Consider the following 23,467-nt stretch of genomic DNA (forward strand, 5'->3'; position numbering starts at 1 on the left):
TTGCTCACGTTGATCTGCAAGTCATTTGCCTTATTGTATGAGGCAAGGCTGCTTAAGGCTCTTTGGAGCCCCACCCTAGTGTGGTCCATGATCACCGTGTGGTCTGCATACTGGAGCGTTCCCAAGACGAGCTTCCCCAATCTTGGGGGTGCTAAGTTGGCATCTTTCAGGGCTGTCCCCATGTCCGCAGTATACAAGTTAAAAAGCATGGGGGCCAAGATGCACCCCTGCTTAAGGTCAGAATTGGTGTCAATTCTTGCAGTTGTTATTGTAGGACTTAGCTTCACCTAGACCCAGGTACCCTCGTAGAGCGCATTTATGGCTTTTAGCAGAGCCTGTGTGTGAGAAGTTGGCCTGATATATAGTGCTCACTATTCTAGTGATCACTGTGTATCATACCAAACGACCCTTATTGATGATTGGTTGTAAGTCAACCTTATAGACCAGCTATCCTAGTAGCGTGGACAAAAGTAGTCTTCAGGCTAAACTCTAGAGGGCGTGTTAAGCCAGCTGTTATACCATCACATATACCCCTTGAACACCAAGTGAAAGGACACCACACAAGTTGTTATGAAAATAAAAGTATATTTATTTATAACAAGTCTACCCTGATCTCTTTATGAGTTAGGGAGCTAAGCACACAACAAAACTCTTATGAAAATACTTTAAGTCGCACAATTTACACAAATGCCCGAGGGGCATGAAAAACCATATACACTAAAAGTGGAATGCGAAATACTAGCAGGTAAGTAACAAGATCCAGAGGCTTCAGGATCACCAGGACTACACTACTGAACCCTAAGGTTAGGAGCAGGAGGCCTAGGGAGATCGGGTGCAGAGTGTGCACTCTCACGCGGGATGCGGGACAAAGTCTATGGAGGCTAGTATTTCTTAAGTCACTGTTTTCGGACGAATCCGACTAGCTAGACTTAAAACGAAAAAGGATCTGGACACTTAGATAGTGAAGCTACGTTGGAGCACCGAAATGCTCGGGTTACCTAGCCCAGGGGCCGCGGCTGCTTAGGGTTCAAAAGACGTCGGGAATCCTCGTTGTAGTCTATGGAGCCTGAAAGAAGAAGTTGCTGGCAGGCGACCAGTGAAGATGTTCGGAGTGATCCAAGCCTGGATCGATGATGGAGATGACCTGAAAGCAGAGGGGACTCAGTTCTTAATCACTAGCCAGTGATTGTGTGGGCACCAGGATGGCACCGGATGAAGTCACCTCGACCAGGTGAGTGGGCGACGCTGGACTCTGCTGTCCCTCGGACCAGGAGGTGTTGTCGGCGACCAGGCTGGAGGTGCGAGCTGTCCCACGAAGGTGTCTGCTGTCGGCGATGCTGGAACCAGGATTGGAGCAACAAGCTTTGGCAAAGGCAAGCCCACGCGGTGGAGTCAAGATGGCGTCTGGAGTGTACCAGGAGGGTCCGGGGTGCTCCTCTCTTGGAAGGGAGCAAGGGCCAGTCTGGAGCAACCAGACCAGCGGTGCAATCGTAGTGGTGCGTCGTTAGGAGGGCCACTAGCCAGCAGGCAAGTGACCGGACAACGCGGTGAGCAGCAAAGAGCAGAAGGGCCCCACGCAGATCTCGTGGATGCTGGGGGGCTGGACTTCGGTGCTGGAGCTGCTCAGGGTTAGGGCTTCTCAAACCCCAAAGCACTCACTCGGGGATCCCTTGGCGGTTGTGCTGGTTAAGCGTCGTGCAGTTTTGAAGATGGCCGGTCCCTCAGGTCTCGTCACACCCACGAATCTCAGCTGGGCTGATGATGCAGGTAGAGGTCAGAGATGGCGGGGAATCCGGGTCTCGTCAAGCTGGGCAGTCTTGATCCGGAGGATGGAATTACAGCAAACCGCGATGCTTAGATGGTGCCTGCGGGTGCAGGGTGGCTACTCCTTAGCCACAAGGGAGAGTCTTCAGAAGGTATCAAGAGTTCCTTTCGTGGAAAGTAGTTCAAGATTCAGAATTATCTAAATTGGGAAGGGGGTCCGCTCCTACCTTTATTCTAAGAAAAGGGGCTGGCACGCGACTAGGTTCTGCCCATGGGTGGGACCAGGAGGGGGGTGGTTACACCCCTCTCCCTTGTCTGGACTTTCCCCAGCTCAGGGGCTGGTGTGCCCCTGGAACTGGTTCAAGCCGGCATATGCACCAGGGTGCCACTTGCAGTCACCTTCCTCTCAGCCCTGCCTACCTGGGATACACAAAACCCTGTCTGGGATGGTGCTAGCACCGCCCGGACAGGAAACCCTTTGTCCAAGCTCTCCTCGCTGGAAGGACTCCCAGCAGCAGGAGGTCAGACTTGTGTCTGTGGTGGCAGCATCCATTTTGTGATGCTGAGGCTCGAGTTAGCTTTAACCGGGGTTCCCAGTTACATACATGCTGTGTCCCTCTAGAAGGGTGGAATGCTAACCCCGTCGCCAGAATTGGTGAGGGGTTAGTATTCCAATTCGTATGACACCTTACTCGACATGTTTTGATAAAGCAATACCAAAGTTAGCAAATAACTGCGAGGATTATAATGCACTTAAGAGTATATGGTACGCGTTATCATGGAACAGCTATTAGGACTTGGTTCTGCAAGCTGCAAACGGGCTCAGCTCATGCAAGGGAACCATCTCACATAATTCCAAGCACTCTGCCTTCAGGATTGTTAAGGCCTGCCATAGGAGTGACTGATAGGAATCTATGTGTCCATTTTTAGGGTTAGATATAGGGATACTATAGGGATACTATATCCAAAGCAAAGGGTAATTACACCGCCTTGCCCCAGCTGTCGTGCAGCCAGTTGTGTCAGATATGGGTGGCCAGCCAGGGGTGGCATAATACATGCTGCAGCCCCTGGTAGGCCCTGGGTACACCTATGCCCTGGATACCTAAAGTATGCTGTACAGGGACTGATAAGGTGGCCCAGTATCCAATTAGATATGTACCTAAGGTAAATGGAATCCATTTTACAGAGAGAGCAGTGGGCCTGGGGTCCTGAATAGCAGGGTCCCAGGTCAACTAAGTCGAAAAACCAGCAAAACACCAGGCATAAAGTTGGGGGTAATCATAGTCAGATATCCACCTTCCCACACTGTGGTAGCCCCCAGGAATCAAGTTTTACCCAGAGTCGGCCTCTGTTCACTCGATCAAAGGCTGTAGAGTAGTCTATGAAACAGCAAAACAGGGGCGGCTTATTCCTCGTATTGGCCTTCTTCGCAAGGAAGGAAAGGGCTATGATGTTATTGAGGGTGGAGCTATAAGCCCTAAAGCCGGTCTGTGTGGGCGGGAGAATGCCGTTTTTGTCCACCCAGTCCTCCAGAACCCTGAGAAGAAGGCAGGCGAATATCTTTGCTTCTATGTCGAGAAGAGCTATAAGCCTGTAATTGGCCGGGTTCGTGTGATCCCCCTTTTTATGGATAGGGAATAGAATTGAACTTTTCCAAGAGGTTGGCAAAATTGCAGTGGAATAAGAGTGGTTAAATAAAGGGGTAAGCCTTGATGCTAAAAAGGCTGAGGCAGTTTTCAGGACCTGGACCGGAATCCCGTTTGGGCCTGGAGCGCCATCGGTTCTAATGGCCTTGATGCACTTTAGTACCTCCACCTCTGTAGACTTTCTGTCGTGGAACGTTCGGGTTCGTTAGTTTCCGCCACCACCTTAGACCACGCAAGGCTTCCTGGGGTGGGCCGGTTTGCCTCACAGGTGTACAGCCCCTTGGCATACTGTTCCCACACTTTCCCTGCAACACTGTTTTCCTTTTGCACTCCTCTGGGGGTCAGACTGTTAATAAAGCGCCAAAGCTTACTGTTGTCATTTCCTTTAATTAAGGAGAACACGGTCACCCAATTCTGTTCGGTCTGCAGTTTTTTGTGGTCCCAGACTTTCTTTTTATAATCAGTTCGCGGCAATGGAGTGCCTCCCTGACAAATGAGTGCCTTTCTTTTGTGCCCTGATTGCCTTGTTAAGAGCACGCTTACTCTGTGACAGGCACCGCGATTTTGAACGGCGGCCCCAGTGTGCAATTGGCAACTTCTTAGATGGTGGTTATTGCCCAGACATTTCAATAAGTCGGAGGTCAGAGTTTCCCAGAGGTAGATGATGTTCTCAGTGTGGACTGGGTTAGGTTCTTCCTCCCTTCTGGCTACATAATCTAGCAGTCTATGGCTGAGATTGGTTGACCATTTTATTCTTTTAAGGACTTTATGATGTTCTTCCCCCGTGGTAATTCCAATGACTACTTGTGATTCTGCTTGTACCCGCGCCAGGTTGAATGTGGCGTGGAGGGGCCTATGATCGCTTTCATCTCTGTCGTCCACTATAAAGTTGCAAAGATTGTAGGCCAGCCCTTCGTTGGTGAAGATGTAGTCTATGGTAGAGACATTTCTAAAGGTCGGATTGGCGGTCCATTCAGGGTGGGTCTTTTTTTGTATTCTGTGGGTGGAGTGCAGCTTAAAGTTTGTGAGAAATTCAGTCAATAGGGCTGACTTCTTGCTTGGCGGTGCCTCCGAGATTAGACCCAGGCCTCTGTGATTGAAGTCGCCCGCAATTATTAGGTCTTGGTCCTCCCGATTTATTAAAAGGTCTTCCAATGTTGTAATAAATGATTCCATGGCCTGGGAGGTTTGATACTTAGTTGGGTTAAGATAGCAATTGATTAGTAGAAGGGGGCGGGATTTTTGACCCGATAACAACCCCTCGATTAAGATGGCTTGAAGGTCAGGAGACCCCAGATTTAGATCAGTTGTGTTAATTTTACACACATGACTTATATAGATGGAGAGGCCCCCTGACGGGCGACCAAAGATTGTCCTTTTGGTCGCTGGTTTAAAATGTTCGTAAAAGCCACCAATGGCGGTCATTGCCCTTGCCCAGGTTTCCTGAATGCACAATATGTCCCCTGTGCAATGTAATCAAGTGTAGTTGTGTCCCTAAAGATGTTGCTCAGCCCGGCAATATTCCATGAAATAATGGTTAACTTGCGAACTAGACCCCTGAGTGGATTTGAACTGGCATTATTTACATGGCTATTTATTAGGTTAGGGACACTGTCTCCATGTGGCCTCCGGGTGATCTGATACCTGCCGAGGCCGCTGCACACTCCGTTGCCAGTCATTTTGCTGGATTTTGATTTTTAGCGGGGTTTTTGCCCGCCCTGATTTCACCCCCATGTCTGGGCGGGTGGACCTTGTGCCTTTGAGAACGGATGTCGGTTCATGTGTGTCGTGTTGCAGTATCTGGACATGTGGGTATTTCAGTACCCTTGGCGCAACGACTTCAATGCCCCATTCAGCGAATAGTGTTGCTTCCTTAAGGACGGCTTATTGGGCTTGCTGGAATCCGATTATGGTGGAGTCATCGTGGGTGTCTGTCTCCAGTCTCTTGAATTTCACCCATTCAATATTTTCTGAGGTGATTTGTGCCAGCGAGTCAATGTGGCCAAAGAGGCGGACTATATTAGACCTGTTCAAGATGTCAAATGAGCCTTTAGCTGTGTACCTTGGAGTTAACTGCAGCTCGTAGGTGATTAATTTATTTTTGTGTGCGATGGAGCATCAACTTGCCCCTTCTCCCGGGAGCTTTGGCCTCTGGTTACTTACATTTGAAGGGTTTGGGTGAGTGGGTTCTGGCTGCTGCCCATTAGGCGCCATGCTAGATCGGCCATCCGCACTCTGCAATCCTTGCCACTCCCCCTGGTCTGGTGTCGAATTTAGGTAATTTTTGATTGTGACTCCTGGTTGCTGATTACCTTGCCCCTCAGTCGGTAGACCTACCACTCTCGGCAGTTCTGGCTGGACACCCTGTTGTAGTTTAGGATTTGTTACAGTCTCATGTTGAAAAACCCAACCAAAAGGGCTGGGGTCACTTAATGGTGCGGCGACTGTCACCTGTGAAGGCCTTTGTTGGAGCTCCTCATTGGTTTGACCCTCCATGAGAGGGATTTGTTGTCTTTGGGCCTCACCACAAACAAGGGATGCGTCACATGGCTTGCCGATTTTGGATGCCTGCTTGGGTATAAAAATGGGAAAGAGTGGTTTGGGGGTACTTTTAGTTTCAGTGGCACCCAGGGTTGATACCACCGATGATATGTTTCTGCTTCTAGCTTTAGACTTCTTAAGTTGTTTTTTAAGTCTTTTTTTGGCTCTCCTCGATAACGGAGCTTTAGCGCTTGCTGATGCTCCTTCAGCCTTCTCCACCTGAGAGGTAATAACAGACAGGTCGTCACTTACGGTATCGAGATCCGAGACCTTGGGGTTACCATTCCCTTGTTCAGCCAAAGTGAAATTATTGCGGGCTCTACTAGAAGTTCTTTTGGGGTACTGTTGCCCGCTGTGCTAAGGGATGTCGTTTCGGCATGCTCTGTCGTCAGTACTGGTAGCTTTTGTGCGGCTTGTTCTTGCGTGGTTGTCTCGCCCTGACCCTTGGCTAGTGCAAGCATCTCTTTTAGGACTTCTGGTAGACTTGCCCATTTATCAATTATGGCGGAACAGGAATTAATGCTGGCGGCATGAGCGTGTTGGACGTTAAATTGGGCTTCCGGTTTTACCAGCTTATCATCTTGGCGTGCCAAGTGCTGGGCTATCGACTGCAAGAGATCGATTTGGACGTCCATCTTTGTGGACTGCCATAGCAGTGCCCTAGCCATTGTGTCCTGAACTTCTCTTATTACTGACAAGTTAAAGTCTTTGAAAGTGGGTTCCTCAATTGGGTCAGTCAGGTCTTGGTGATGAGTTAAGCTTAGCGGACTCCATCCCTCCGTTTGTGCGATTCGCGGGACATTATCTCTTCCTAAATTAATAGGTGTTGTTTCAAGTGTACGTTCGATTGACTGTTCCAGTTTTAATAAATACGAAGTTGTTGGAACCTCCGTTCCCTGGGGGTTTGGCCTCTGTGCTTCCCGAGATGTCGCAGTTGCATTCAGACCCTTGTCTGTGCTCTTTGGAAAGGAGGATGCGACAACCTCGCTTGGCCTCTCGGTGTCTAAGTCCGCATTCACCCCCAGAGTTGGCCTGTCGTAAATGTCGGCAGTGATCCTAATCGGGCTCTTTGTCCTGGTGACGGGCTGAAAACGTTCTTGAAGGCTCCCAGATGTCTCGAAGTTAGCAGACTCGCTGGAGTGAGAGTCCCTTTGGGCCAGGTGGATCTTTGGGGGCCCGGTGTGGCACTGTTCACAGGACCTTGTGATGTTTCTTCCAAAGGTGAGGGGCAGTTTGAGGCCTGGAAGAATTGAGTGATGAGGCTTTGAGGGAGGGAATTGCCAGTGCCAGTGACTAGGTCCTGGGATTTTTGAGTACTTATGCTTCTGGTTACCCTTCTTTGTGCTAAACTCTCAGGGTTCACTTCCGCCTCATCCTCCGTGCAGGATTTAGTCTTCCTCAGCGCGTCATCTTTTTTTGCGCCGTTGGCAGGGGCTGGGGCTGGGACTGGGACTGGGGCTGGGACTGGGGCTGGGGCCCAATGAGCAGTGCCCAGAGTCTCTGTGTCTCTGCGGCTCAGTGTCTGTGTCTCTACGTGTCTCTCCACCCCTGGGCTTGTTTGTGCCTGTTCGTGCTGGAGGAGGGGGTACTAGTGTGAGCCCTGTATTGAGCGGTGTTTGAGGGCAAAGAGGAGGGGGAGGGAGGGGTGAGCAATCGGTGCGCGCGGGGGGCCGCAAGCTGGAGACCTAGTCTAGCAGCCCCTCAGGCCACACCCTCGGGCTCTTACTTCGCGGCGGCCTCTAACGGCTGCCTCGCTCGCCACCACCTCTTACCTCTTACCTCCACGTCGACAGCTGCACTTGACACTGTGATACTCCGGACGCCCCAGGTGCTCAAGGTGCTCCGGATAGTGCTCGTTAGGCAATGGAAGACCTCCACTCAGTGAGCGCCTTCGGCTCGGCTTGGCTATGAGCAGGCACAAAGCTCCGAGCTTCAGGTCGTGGTCGTGGACGTCAACGTGGTGCTCTGGCGGGATTCTGGCTCTCTGCCTTCTGGGCACGGAGAACCCCCCGGACTCCCCGGACCCAGTCGACGGCAAAACATGGCACACCACTCGTCTCCGCCGTCGCCCAAGCTCTCTCTCGACTGCTCTGCACTCTCTTATTTGCCGTTATTGGCCGATTGCCATTTTACGATCTCCCGGGTCTCCCCTCTCTCCCCAGTGCCAGGTGCTGAGTACTGGGCGCCGCACGCTTCGATCAGTGCCCCGTCCGTCCGGCGCAGCCGTGGGGAATCACGAGTCACGAATCAGGCCTCACCCAGGCCACGGGATATCAGGCGAGGAGAATCGGTGAATCGGCCGGCTCAACGCAGCTCACCTCAGAGCGGCTCAGCTCAGCTCCGCTAGAGCCGCCGCGGAGCAATGGCGATCTGGCGTTATGGCGTCCTTCGCGGTACTCTCTTTGCTGCACTCTGCAGGAGCCACAAGCTGGAACCAAACAGCCTAGAAGGACTACTGATGTGGCAATCATTCTGCCTAGTGCGTCAGCGTTATCCAGCCCGCAGCGGATGGTAAACTTTGTTGCATCTCTCCCTTCGGCGACAACACAGGAGAGCACAGCCTGGGCCTCCTTCACTCCTTCAGGCACTGAGACAGAACCTGCGCCACCATATCCCACACAGAGTGATAATAACGGCCCAACAGACATGCTGAACAGATCCTACTTGGTCAGATCTACCAAGTGACCAATGCTAGCAATCTCAGGACACATCGTTACTTGACAGTTGGGAATCTCAGCTGGGGAGGAGTAACTGACCATCAAAGAGTTGTGCTTTCCCACCTACCTGTGGACTATGTGTTGGGCAATGATTTAGAAACTTCAGCCTAGTCTGAAGTGGAGTTCAGGACACATGCAGAGATGATTGGCATCTAAGCCAGTGCTTTTGCAGTCAATAGACTGGGAACAGAGGGAGCCCTGGAACCTGGAACAATGGACCAGGAAGGGCAAAGATTTATCCTCCTTCCAGTGAGGACCAGTCTCCTCATGGAGATGACCTCAGCCACTCTGAAGAAAGGTTACCTATACCAGGGAAGCCAGGTGGATAGGAGTGAAGAGATGTTGGAAACCTCAGTAGACGACAATGGAAAACTTAGAAGAAAGTATATCTAGAGAAGTTCAGAAAGGAGTCTGATGTAATCTAAGGGTGGATTCTGTATCTGTACAGGGATCAGTCCCAGTGGATACTGGCCTCAAAATTTCAGAGAGGACTGGTCAGGTCTCGAGGGAGTTGCAGAACCACCAACTGTTTTGCTGAGGCTCGGGAAGTCCGTAGGTCGACAGGAGCAGCAGACTGTTCGGCTTCGTTCTGGTGCCTGCAGATGCAGTGCAGTGACTCCTTCACTCCAAGGGAGATTTATTTGAGTGTCCTTGAAGCCCATAGGTCTGTTCAAGGACCTGGATATAGCACAGACACAGATGATGAAAAAGACTTGTTGAACAGCGAGACCAGGAGCAGCAAGAGTCTTCCTCATTTCCAATTGAAGTCCAAATGTTCACACAATTGAAGTGCAACGTAATTTTTGGGTTGAGTCTAGTCCCATGACGAATCTGAAGACCCACCCACAGGGGAGCACTTAAATTCCCAAAGGAAAAGAATAGGGTGACACTGAGGTCCTTTTCAGAGTAGAAACCGGACAGTGGGGAGGATACCAAACATGACCGGGTTCGGTGCAGCCATTATATAGTTAGACATCTTGTAATGACTGTAAGTGTAGTCAGCCATTTTAAGACATATGGTAGACTTCAAAGCCTGGAGTATCGACTCCGGGTTATGTAGTGGTGTACTGCTCATGCAGGGGCACCCTAACACTTGTAACCAAGCACCCTGCCCTCAGGACTGAATAGCCTACTATAGGGGTGACATATAGGTTTTAAGTTTTGTGACCTCAGATATAAGGAAACATACCTGTTGTGAGAGGTGCAAGCACTATCTCACAGAGGCTGCTAAGGCAGCCCTGTAGTCACAGTTTAAGTGGACTCCCATGAGTGGCACAATACATGTTGCAGCCCATGGGAGACCTCTGGTGTACTTATGCCCGGGGTACTTAAGTACCATATACTATGGACTCATAAAAGGACACCAGTAGCCAATTGTGAAGGTACCCAAAAACTTATCAGGTCAATTTAAGGGAGAAAGTACAGTTGTTGGGGTACTAGTAGCCGGATCCCATCAGACTAGTTCAAAAAACACACTGACACCAAGTAAAAAGTGGGGCTAACTGTAGGAAGCTGGTTCTGTATATACTATACCAAAGTAAGGTATAGTGTGCACAGAGTCCAGTGAGTCACAAGAGGTATAGCAAAGGCTAAATTAGGTGAGTACTAACAGCTCTCTTTGTGGAAGTGTGGGCCAGCAGTTAGGCTTATCCAGAGGGTGTGTTAAACATTATTGTATTCACTCACTCAAGACATATGGCACACACTCCGACTGAATCCAGACCAATTAGATAAGTAAAAAAAAGGTATACTTATGTTTTATTTTCTAGAACCAAACAGGTCTTGGTACAGGTAGGTAAAATATACTTTCAATCATAGAACATTTCAAGAAGTGCAATTGGGAATTGATTTGCAATTGTTACATGTTTGTATCAGTTCTAAAAGCAGTTTAAATTTCACAGAAATTAGTTTTCGAATACTTTTAGGTTACTTTTAGATTACATCGACTACTTGGGGTGGTATGTCTAGATACCACATCGGGGATCTCACAATACAAGGTAAGTAAAACCTTTTAGGGTTTGCAGTTTAGTTACTTTTTTTCATACAAAGTCAGTTCAACACTTAAAACATTTTTGGAACAACTCATAACTCTGGTTCCTATGGGAAAAAAAAGGTTATCGATTTCAAAGGTAAGTAAACATGTTACGATTGGGAGTTTTGGGGGTTAGGACCAAGTTCCCCAAGGTCAAGGTAGGTTCTCAGGTTGCACCACTAGCAACACTGGGGCAGCCAGGTGCAGAGTGCTGATGCCCAATGTTAGCCAAAGAGGCTAAGGGGTCCTTCGGTCAGGGACTGCTTACAAGTAGGCTACTTGGCTGTGGGAGCAAAGCTCGTGGGGTAGAAATCAGCACTGCAGGGGCCAAAAATCAGCACAGGAGCTCTACCACCAGCAGCACAGGGGTGGCCGGGTGCAGTGTGCCGAGGCAACGTTGGTGGCCCTGTGGCATTCAATGAAGATCTCAGTTTTGGTAAAGAAGCTGCAGGAACACTAGCTGAAGATGTAAGTTGGGATCTTAGGAGACGCCTGGACACCAGTGGTTGGGCCACCCAAGGCCTTGGGGCATAGCGTGCAAGTGTGTCTTTTGGCATTGGTTTCTTCCTACCAGCTCTGGTCGCGGTCAGGAGGACCCTTCAGGTTGAGGCTGCAGGCGTCGGCTTGAAGCTTGAGGGAGGTTGGGGATCACCAGATATCAGGTCAGGATCGCTGGGGAGACCTAGTCATGCTGGGCCACTGGAACCCGGGCTGTGGTCGTCGGGTGCAGAGGGGTGCAAAATCACAGAACCGCCTGGATCTGGATTCTGTAGGTGAGTCTTGATTGAGAAAGTCTGGTGCTCACGGAGACAGAACCTTAAAGATCGTTGCAGGGCAGGTCCTCTGGGTTCTGTGGGCTGCCTGCTGCTGGACTCGCTAAGTTCTCGCTGTAGGGATAGGCTGGTAGGGCTGGGGCCAAAGCAGTAGGTGTCCTCTTCTTCAAGGGTCAGCACAGGTCATCGTTCCTTCTTTCTTCCTCAAATCTCCGGTGGCAACGTTCGGGGTTGCCCCTAAATACTGAATTTAGGGGTGTTAAAGGGTTGTGCAGGTCAGGACCAATGAGTCCATTCCTTGGGGTGGGTATACCCCCTATTATGCCACCCTCCAGTGGGAGGGGGAATGAGCCTCTCCCAAATTTGCTGGGTCCCCTCATCTTCAAGATGGCAGGGACAGATGTGTGCTCCTCCCCACCTCCCCCACCTGAGGGCTGGGGTTGGCAAAGATGGGCACACCTCTCCTCCTAGCTTGGTTTTCCCACTGATCCTCCCACCCAAAGTGGGGGGCAAGTCGGTGGAAGCCAGTTGCTGTGGGAAGCAAAAGGCAGGGACAGCTTACAAAGGCGGCAGGCTTTTGAAGCATCCTCTTCATGTACCCAGCCCATCCTGGGGGAGAAGGCATGACATTTCTGCCCAGGCTGGGCTTTATTTCTGGACAGAGAGAGTGGAGGCTCTCTACCTAGGGGTCCATAAACCTGTCTGGTGGTGGCAAATGGAGGGCAGCCATTCAGGAACTACACCTGGCTGGTTGTTTTTCAGGGGACATCTCCAAGATGCCCTCTGAGTGCATTTGACGCTAAATCCCACACTGGCATCAGTGTGGGTTTAATGTGCTTTGAAGTTTGCTACAAAACTACCCAGGTTTTTGTAAAGCCATTATGGAGTTGTGGAGTTCATAATGACCAACTCCCAGACCATATATACTCTTTATGGCTTTACTACACTTAAAATGTCTAAGAATGAACTTTGACTCTGTAGGGGTACAGGGCTCATGCCACTACCCTCACCTGAGGGCTAGTGCAACCTGCTTGGGGGGTGGCTTACCTAGGCCTCAGGCAGTAGGTAGCTGGCATGGCACACAGGGATATGTGCCATGCCGACTCTTCACTTTTCTCTTCACCAAAACACACATCCTGCAATGGCAGTGTGCGGGTGTTAAGGTAAAGGGCCTCTAAGGGTGGAACTATAGGTGCTACAGGCCTTAGAGGCCTTCCCTGGTCACAGTGCCCTTGGAACCCAGGGTACCTTTTACAAGAAGCTTACTTGTGGTCAGAGATGTGCCAATTGGGGGTACAAACTTACAGTTTTGGTAATGAACACAGGCCCTTGGAACCTGATTGGCAGGGACCCAGTGCACCACAAGTCAATTTGCATCAGATGCAGGCAAAAAGTGGGGGTAACCATGCAAAAAGGGACACTTTTCTACAGTAACTGTAGGAAGGTACCTCCTGACTATGGTTGCCCCCAACTTTTTGCCCTGTGTTTTAGCTGGTTTTGGACATAGTCGACCTGGGACCCTGCCAATCAGCACCCCAGGCCTACTGCTCTCTCTGTAAAATGGATTCCATGTACCTTAGGTACATTTCCAATTGGTACTGGGCCACCTTATCAGACCCTGTAACTCAGGGCATAGGTGTACCCAGGGCCTACCAGGGGCTGAAGCATGTATTATGCCACCCCTGGCTGGCCTCCTAAATTTGACACAACTGGCTGCATGACAGCTGGGGCAAAGTCGTGTAATCACCCTTTGCTGCAGATATAGTATACCTATATCTAACCCTAAAAATGGACACACAGATTCCTATCAGTCACTCCTATGGCAGGCCTTAACAATCCTGAAGGCAGAGTGCTTGGAATCGTGTGAGATGGTGCTCTGGCATGAGCTGAGCCTGTCTGCAGCTTGCGGAACCAAGTCCTAATAGCTGTTCCATGATATCGCATACCATATACTCTTAAGTGCATTATAATCCTCGCGGTTAAATGCTATCTTTGGTATTGCTTTATCAAAACATGTCGAGTAAGGTGTCATACAAATTGGAATACTAACCCCTCGCCAATTCTGGCGACGGGGTTAGCATTCCACCCTTCTAGAGGGACACGACATGTATGTAACTGTGAACCCCGGTTAAAGTTAACTGAAGCCTCAGCTCCACAAAATGGATGCTGCCACCACAGACACGAGTCTGACCCCCTGCAGCTGGGAGTCCTTCCAGCGAGGGGAGCCTGGACAAAGGGTTTCCTGTCGAGGGCGGTGCTAGCACCATCCCAGACAGGGTTTTGTGTATCCTGGGTAGGCAGGGCTTTACAGGAAGGTGACTGCTGAGTGGCACCCCGGTGCTCACTACGCATAGGCCGGTCAGAACCAGTTCCAGGGGCACACCAGCCCCTGGCCTGGGGAAAGTCCGGCATGGGAGAGGGGTGTAACCACCCCCCTCCTAGTCCCACCCATAGGCAGGACCTAGTCACCGGGTCAGCCCCTTTTCTTAGTATAAAGATAGGAGCGGGCCCCCTATTAAAATTAGATCATCTTTGGAATCAAGACACGACTTTCTGCGAAAGGACATCAAGATTTCTTCTTCAAGATTCTCCCTTGTGGCTAAGGAGTAGTCACCCTGCATCAAGCGGGCACCATCCTAAGAACACTGCGGTCTGCTGCAAGTCCTTCCTCCGGAATCCGACTGCCCAGCTCGACGAGACCCGGCTTCCCTGGCACCTCTGACCTCTACTCACCTCTACAGCCCAGCTGAGAACTGTGAGTGCGACGAGACCTCGAGGGACCGACGATCGCCAAGACTGCACGACTTCTTTGCAACAAGCCCACCGTGTGCTCCACTGGTGAGTGCTTTGGGGTCCGAGAAGCCCCAACCCTGAGCAGCTCCAGCACCGAAGATCAGCCCTCCAGCATCTCCACGATCTGCGTGGGGCCCTTCTGCTCGTGCCTGCTCACCGCGTTGTTTGGCTACTAGCCGGCTGGCTTGTGGCCTTCTTAACGACGCCCGACGACATCACTGCTGCTGGTCTGGTTGCTCCAGACTGGCCCTTGCTTCCTTCTTCAAGAGAAGCACCCCGGACCCTCCTGGTCAACTCCAGACGCCATTTTGAGTCCACCGCGTGGGCTTGAATTTGCCAAGGCTTTGTTGCCCAATCCTGGGTCCAGCGACGCCGACAGCTTCATCCATCGTGGGACAGCTCGCTCCTCCATCCTGGTCGCCGACAACGCCTCCTGGTCCGTGAGATCTGCAGAGCACAGGGTCACCCACTCACCTAGCCGAGGTGACTACCATCCGGTGCCCTCCTGGTGCCACCTGATTACTGGCTAGTAGTCACGAACTTGGTCCCCTCTGCTTTCAGGTATCGTCCATCTTCAAGATCCAGGCTTGGATCACTCCGAACTCTCTTCACTGGTCGCCTGCCAGCATCTTCCTTCCAGGCTCCTGGTCCGTCTACGAGGATTCCCGACGTCCTTTGAGACATATGCAGCTGCAGCCCCTGGGCTAGGTAACTTCGGCATTTCTGTGCCCCAGCATAGCCTCACTATCCAAGGGTCGGAATCCACTTTCGTTTTCCTCCTACCAGGTCGGGTTCGCCCGAGAACACTAACTTTCTGAAAACTAGCTACCATAGACTTTGTCCCGCATCCCGCGTGAGAGTGCACACTCTGCACCCGAGTCCCCTAGGCCTCCTAGAAGTAATCTGAAGATTCTATAGTCAAGACCTAGCGATTCCAAAGCCTATTAGTACTGTACTTACCTGCTAGTAATTTCGCATTCCACTTTCAGAGTATATGGTTTTCCGTGCCCCTCGGGCATTTGTATATACTGTGCTAACTTAAGTATTTTCGTAAGAGTTTTGTTTTGTGCTTAGTACCCTGTCCTCATAAAGAGTACAGGGCTGTTGTGATTTTAATAAATACACTGTTTATTTTCATAACACTTGTGTGGTGTCCTTTCACTGGGTATTCAAGGGGTACATGTGTGGTATAACAGCTGGCTTAACACGCCCTCTCGAGTCTTTAGCCTTAGACTGCTCGTATCCATGCTACTAGGATAGCTGGTCTATAAGGTTGACTTACAACCAATCATCAATAAGGGTTGTTTGGACTGATACAAAGTGCTCACTAGAATAGTGAACATTATATATCAGGCCAACTTCTCACAGTAACCATGAAAGCAGATCCTACTTTCCTATTGACAGATATCACACTTTGCAGGAAGTGGTCAGCATGAGGGCGGGAACCTGGTAGTCCATTGGCTACCAACTGCATCCTTCTCTGAGGGCACTTTCTGAGCATAAAAGGGCACCCCTGGCTCCTCGAACTCAAGATCTAAACTGGACTGACGAATGAATGACTTGCACACCGAGGAACCTGCAAAGAGAGGCTGCAATGGTGTGGAATGCACATGCTGAACATGGTGGCCACTAAAGGAGATGGGACAGTGCCTGCTGTATCATGCTAGTGGAGAAATCATTTTCAGAGCCCAGCGGAAGCAAGAGACTAAGAGTCAATTGGCTGACCTATTGTTCGCAGCATAGGGCAACAACAGCTGAAGAAGCCTGCTGGGGCAAGTAAGTAGCCCAAATCTTCAAGGTGCTGCTTCTCATCGCAGTGCAGTATCAGAAACCAGGATTCTGCGCTCAATGTTGTACCCAAGTTCGCTAGACCCAGTAGAGCCATTAGAGTGCAGCTTGGTTCCCCAGAAGGCAAGGTATAGTTCAAGGAAGAATTCCGCTGTGACCGCAACTGGACGTCTGCCACTACAGCGAGGACCTAGAGGGAAGTTGAGCCCATGGCCAGGACTGCCTTACCCCTTATGCAGATCGAAGAGTAGCCACAGAAAGACCTTGTAGACCGCATCACATCCACTGCAACCTTGAAGATCTTCAGCATCCTGCATCACTTCCATCAGGACCACTTTCATAGGTGCATACAGCAAAGGATAAAAGTACCTGAATATGGCTGAGGACTGCTTCACCTGTTGAGGTAACTCTTTCTGAGGGCTTAACTGGTCACCCTGACTGACTCTTTGCCAGAGTTGGTTGCCAAAATAACCCTAATCAACCATAATACAACTAGCCAAACGTCTTGTTCTAAAAGTTTCGAAGTGCCGGGGTGCGAAGCTAGCCTGGCTGCAAGATGGCCATCCCATGAGGAGGCTCTACCGACCAGAGGGTCAATCCAAACTTTATCATACAAGTTACTTACCTTCGGTAACGATGTATCTGGTGGAGACGATTCTAGCCGCAGATTCCTTCACCCAGAATTATCCCCAGGCCTGAGACTGGATACAGAAATTTTTTGCCACAGCATCCCTGCGAACCGGGGGCAGGGCAGCATCACGTGACTCCCCCCAGGCGTCGTCCACGTACATGACGTCAGCGAGGTCACATAAGACCCGACCCGGCGCGCCTACATCAGTTTTTATTGGGGAACTTTTTCGCACCACAACGCGGAGCCACCAGATAAAAAACAGGGAGAATGGGAACAGTGTGCGAAGAGCAAAAAAATTGGAAAAGAAAGGGTGACTAACACCACCACCAGGAGCAGCGTCAATACCGCGGAACCCAAAGGCAGGGAAAGGAGAAAGAACAGAGCAGAGGCCTGAGCAGCTACCCTGCTAGTACATAGACAGCCTCCCCCCGTGCCCCAGGGGCAAGGAACATGCGTAAAGCACAAGTTACTACTTGTGTAACGATATATCTGTAAGAGACATTAGTTAGTGATAGATTCCTTACCTTAGAATATCCCCAGGCGTCAGACTGGATCCGGAAAGTTTTGCGTAGCAGTACCCTTGCGCGTCGGTAGGCGTCGTCTGCGGCTCCGGGTCCGTCGTAGGCGTCGTGGGCGCCGTGATGACGTCGTCGGAGTACTTAGACGCCGCCTCCGCGTGCTGACGTCAGTTCTTAGCCACAGCTTTTCCGCGCCAGAAGCGCAGAGCCATGACAAAAACCGACACTGGTGGCAAGAAACTAGGGCCCTGAAAGGGGAAGACCGTAACCCTAGATATCGGTTCGCAGAACGGGGAGGATGGGTGGGTCGGTAAGGAATCTATCACTAACTAATGTCTCTTACAGATATATCGTTACACAAGTAGTAACTTGTGCATCTGAAAGAGACACGTTAGTGATAGATTCCTTACCTTAGAATAGATACCCCAGCAATACCATCCCCGTGGTGGTGGGTCTGCGAACCAATATTTACACCAGAAAGTCCTGGAGAACGGAGCGGCCAAAGTAGCCATCCCTCCGGACTTGACTGTCCAGGCAGTAGTGCCTAGCAAACGTGTGCAACGAGGCCCACGTAGCTGCCTGGCATATGTCCTGCAAGGGCACACCTCGGCCCAAGGCAGTGGTAGTGGCCGTGGCTCGAGTGGAATGAGCCCGCAGCCCAACAGGTGGTTCCTTCTTAGACAAGGAGTAACACGCCTGAATGCACATGATAATCCATCGAGAGATGGTCCTCTTGTGCACCGCTTTCCCTTTCTTAGCGCAAGCGTACCCAACAAAGAGTTGATCATCCACCCGGAACTGGCGTGTGTGATCCAGATAGAACGAGAGCGCACGTTTTGGGTCCAGACGGTGGAGCCTCTCCTCCTCTCTCGAGGGGTGCAGAGGCGGAAAGAAGGTGGGCAATGTGATGGACTGCCCAATGTGGAAGGCCGTGACCACCTTTGGCAAGAAGGAGGGCCTAGTCCTCAAAACAACCTTGTCCGGATGGACTGAAAGGAAAGGAGGCTTACAAGAGAGGGCCTGGAGCTCACTCACTCTCCTGGCAGAGGTGATAGCTACCAGGAAGGCAGTCTTCAAAGAAAGAAGGCAAAGCGGACAGTTATGAAGTGGCTCAAAGGGAGCGCACATCAGAAAGGTTAGAACCAGGTTCAAGTCCCACTGAGGCATCACGAAAGGGACAGGAGGAAAGGTATGAGTGATGCCTTTCAGGAATCTGTTAACAATAGGGGACTTGAACAAAGAAGGTTGGTCAGGCAGCCTCAGAAAGGCTGAAAGAGCCGAAAGATAGCCCTTGATAGTGCCCAGAGCAGAGCCCTGCTGGGCAAGAGAAAGAAGGAAGAGAAGAACCTCAGAGAGAGGGGCATTGAGGGGATCCACAGCCTTTGCTGTGCACCATGCCACAAATCTGTTCCACCTGCAGGCGTATACCGTTTTTGTGGAGGGACGCCTGGCTGCCAGAATGATGTTGCAAACTTCAGGAGGCAAGTCAAATGGCCTCAACTGTCGCCGCTCAATCTCCAAGCATGGAGGTGGAGACTGGACAGGTTCGGGTGGAGGACCGTCCCCTGCTGCTGCGACAGAAGGTCCTCCTGAAGAGGCAGACGAATCGGGGGATCGACTGACATGCTGAGTAGCTCGGGATACCAGTACCTTCGAGCCCAGTCCGGAGCCACAAGGATGACCTGTGCCCGGTCGCGCTTGATCTTCTTCAGCACTCTGGGAAGAAGAGGTATAGGCGGAAAGGCGTACAACAGACCGCAGCTCCACTCGCGACGAAAAGAGTCTCCGAGCGAGTGCCGCCTTGGAAATTCCAACGCGCAGAACCGATGACATTGCGCGTTCTCTTCGGTGGCGAATAGATCTAACCAAGGCTCTCCCCATCGCAGAAAGAGGCCTTGCGCCACGTCCAAGTTCAGACGCCATTCGTGATCCATCGAGCACCGACGGCTGAGTTCGTCCGCCCTGGCGTTCAGAGAACCTGCCAGGTGTTGAACCACCAGAGTTCAACTGATGTTCCAGCCATTGCCAGAGACGCAGAGCCTCCTGGCAAAGGGTCCACGACCCCACTCCGCCTTGCTTGTTGCAGTACCACATGGCGGTGGTGTTGTCGGTGAACACCTGCACTGCACTCCCTCGGACAGACGGGAGGAATGCTTTCAGTGCCAGACGAATCGCCCTCAGCTCCAGAAGGTTGATGTGGAGCTGGGACTCCGCCGGAGACCAGAGTCCTCTGATCTCCGCCTCTCCCAAGTGGCCTCCCCAGCCTAGGAGGGACGCGTCCGTCACAACTACGTGCTCCGGTTGGGGAAGGGAGAGGGATCTGCCGTTGACCCAATCGCGGTCCGTGAGCCACCACTGCAACTGTCTCGCAGTGCCCTCCGAGATCAGGACATGGTCGGACAGGTTGCCCCGGTGCTGGGCCCACTGAAACTTCAGGTCCCACTGCAGAGCCCGCATCCGCCACCGTGCGTGATGCACCAGAAGGATGCAGGAGGCCATTAGCCCCGGAAGCCGCAGCGTCAACCTGACCGAAACCCGGGATAACGGCCGAAAGACCGGAATCAGAGCCTGTATATCCCGGACCCGCTGCTCGGGCGGGTAAACCCGAAACTGCGCCGAGTCGAGAACCGCTCTGATGAAAAGGAGCTTCTGAGAGGGGCACAGGTGTGACTTCGGCACATTGATGGAAAATCCCAGCTGGTGCAGGAGATCCGCCGTAGTCTGGAGGTGGCTGACGACTGCCTGGGGCGAGCCCGCCTTCAACAACCAGTCGTCTAGGTAGGGGAAGACTGACACCCCTAACCTGCGCAGATGAGCTGCGACCACCGCCATCACCTTCGTGAACACCCGTGGGGCGCTGGTAAGGCCGAAGGGGAGCATGGTAAACTGAAAGTGCTCGAGGCCGACCGTGAACCACAGGTAACGCCGGTGGGCCGGCAGGACGGGGATGTGGAAATATGCGTCCTGCAAGTCCAACGCTACCATCCAGTCTCCTGGGTCTAGGGCAGCCAAGACCTGAGCCAATATCAGCATTTTGAACTTCTCCTTCCGGAGGAAGCCGTTGACGTTCCTCAGATCCAAGATAGGGCGTAGGCCCCCTTTGCCCATCTTGGGTACCAGGAAGTAGTGGGAGTAGCAACCACGACCTACTTCTGGCCCAGGAACGCGCTCGATGGCCCCCTTGGCCAAGAGGGCCGAAACTTCCTCTTGCAGGAGCCGCAAGTGATCCCCCGATATGCGGTGGAGTCGCGGTGGCATGGCTTGAGGGGTCGTCTCGAAGGGGAGGGAGTAGCCCCTTCGGACGATCTGCAGCACCCACCTGTCCGAAGTGACTGTGCGCCAGTGAGAGTGGTGATGGCGAACCCTGCCTCCCACTGGCGTCACAAGGGCCGAAAAGCACGGACTAGGAGGGTTTAGAGGCGGATGCTGCGGGGGCAGGTGTGGACTGGCTCCGCTTGTTTCCCCGACCGCCTCCACGGCGGTTTCCACGGCCGCCGCCGCGCTGGACGACAGTTTGCGGCGAGTGGCTGGCGGCACGTGTGGGGACGCCCCTTCCTTGGCCACGAAAGGAGCGAAAGGCACCCACTTGCTGGCGCGGGGCCAAGAGGCCCAAGGACTTGGCCGTAGCCCTGGAGTCCTTAAAGCGCTCAAGCGCGTGGTCTGCCTTGTCGCCAAAGAGGCGACGGCCATCGAACGGCATGTCCATGAGTGTATTCTGGACGTCAGCCGAGAAGTTGGCGGATCTCAGCCAGGCGTGGCGTCGTATCGCCACCGTCGTAGCCATCGCTCTGCCCAGCGAGTCAGTAGTATCCAGTCCGCACCTGATTGAATACTTCACTGCGTCCCGGCCCTCCACTAGGGCTTGGCCGAGTTTGGCCCGTACCTCCAACGGACACTCTGGCAGCAATTCCGCCACCGTTTCCCATATAGAATGGGTGTAACGGCCCAAGAGGCATGCGGTGTTGGAAGACCGCAGTCCCAAGCTAAGGGACGAGAACACCTTCTTGCCATAGGCCTCGTACCTCTTGGATTCCCGATCGGGGGGAGCCGTCGGAAAGGCAGTCTGGGAGTTAGAGGCCTGGATAACCAGACTCTCGGGGGTGGGGTGGGTGGACAGGAAACATGGGTCGCCCGGGGCCGGGCGGTGGCGTCTGGTCACGTTCCTATCTACAGGCGAACCTGTAGCGGGCCTGGACCAAGTGCCCAAAAGAACGTCCGTCAAGGCCTCATTAAACGGCAGCAGAGGCTCCATGGAGCATGACTGCGGCTTAAGGACCTCAGTGAGGAGGTTAGTCCTCACGGCCGCGACGGGGAGCTCAAGGCCCAAGGCCTTAGCAGCCCTCATCAACACCACACCATATGTTGCGCCCTCCTCCGAAGCCACGGTAGGAGGAGAGACGAATCCAGTGTCTGGAGAGGTGTCCAGGCCACTGGCTTCCCCAAGGTCTCCTGTCCAGTCCATGTTAGACTGACATTCCCTTCTCAGAGGGTCCTCAGACCCCTCCCAATACTCCTCTTCCCCCATCTCCTGAGACTCAGGGTCATAAGTGAATGAGGACGGTTCATAGAGATGAAAATCTCCGAACGGCGTCGAGACCGGCGCCGACAGGAGTCGTCCCGACGTCGGAACCGATTGAGAGGAGGCATCGGGGACGGCGTCAGCCGAGGCCGACGCCGGAGGGGACACCACACGGACCGACCCCGGGGGGGGTCGTAAGGTCCACCGGGGACGATCCAGCGCCCGACGAGGGCCCAACAGTGCCCTGCGGCGCCGGGCCCGAAGGCACCGACGACGCCGGGACCGCTGCACCCTGCGGCGACGAGCCCGAGGGCAGCGGCGGCGTCGGGATCGTGGAGCCCTGCGGCGCCGGCGGCGTCGAGGCTGAAGCACCCGACGGCATCGGGGTCGTAGCCCCCGACCCACTAGGGCCCCCAGACGGGTTCACTGGGCCCGAAGGCGCCGCGGAACCCGTCGGAGGAGAAAGGGACCTCATGGCCATGAGGAAGCGCTCGATCTCCTCCGGCGTCGCGTTCAGCCCAGGGACCGGGGGGTATGGAGCCGAACGCGGCGCCCGCGACTCACGAGGAGCCGCGTGGGCGGTGTCACCCGAACCCCCAGCCGCGTCGCGCGAGCGTCGGGGGGAGTCAGAAGAGCGATGATGTCTCTTCGACTTCTTATGCTTCTTACCTGACGACTTGGACCCGGAGGAGTGGCGCCGACTCCCGGAGCTGTGACGGCTCCGTCCCCGCGACCTGTCCCTGGACCTCCCGTGGGACCGGGAACGGTACCTCACACGGCGCGGGGCCGACTGGCGGATCTCGAGTCGCCTGCGGGACCGCTCCCGCCTGGCCTTCCTCGAGAGGGCCCGACAGTCGGAGCAGGCCTCGTCGTCATGGTCGACGCCCAAACACATCAGGCACAAGCGGTGGGGATCCGTGACCGACATGGTACGGTCGCACTCGTCGCAATGCTTGAAGCCGGGCATCCCTAACGGCACCGTCTGAGTCGTAAGACTTCGAATGGATCAAAAAAGATCAAAAAGTTTAGTCAAAAAGTGACTAGGTGAACTGCTCTTTCCAGATCTGCGCTGGCTGGCGCGGAAAAAAGAAGAACTGACGACAGCACGCGGAGGCGGCGTCTAAGTACTCCGACGATGTCATCACGGCGCCCACGACGGACGCGGAGCCGCAGACGACGTCTACCGACGCGCAAGGGTACTGCTACGCAAAACTTTCCGGATCCAGTCTGACGCCTGGGGATATTCTAAGGTAAGGAATCTATCACTAACGTGTCTCTTTCAGATAATCATGACACATGTAGCAGGCTGACCACCCCCGTCCCGAACAAGGAAAGGGAGCCAGTCCCATGGCAGACAGGGAAAACAAACCTCCCAGCCACCCTAGCATGGAGGGCAAGCACCCCCCAAGGAACAAGGGCAAGGCATGGCCAGATGACCACTGTTCAGAGGTGAGCAGAGGGAAGGGAAAGGGAGGAGAGATTGAAGGCAATCCCCCCCAACTTGGATTAGCCCGGGCAGCGGGGCACCAGAGCACCGGAACCCCATCCTCTAAAGAAGCAAGAGGAGGAATGAACCGGAACCAGACGGGGCCACCTGTGAAGAGCAAAGAAGGCACTCATAGGAGACACAGCCCCCCCACCGGGAGGTGAGTACCGAAGACGAACTCAAGAGTCCTCGCAGAACGGGGAGGAAGGGCGGGCTGTGAAGGAATCTGCGGCTACAATCGTCTCTACCAGATACATAG

The sequence above is a fragment of the Lissotriton vulgaris genome, chromosome 3_1 (genome assembly GCF_964263255.1).
Source record: "Lissotriton vulgaris chromosome 3_1, aLisVul1.2, whole genome shotgun sequence".
Lineage (NCBI taxonomy): Eukaryota > Metazoa > Chordata > Amphibia > Caudata > Salamandridae > Lissotriton > Lissotriton vulgaris.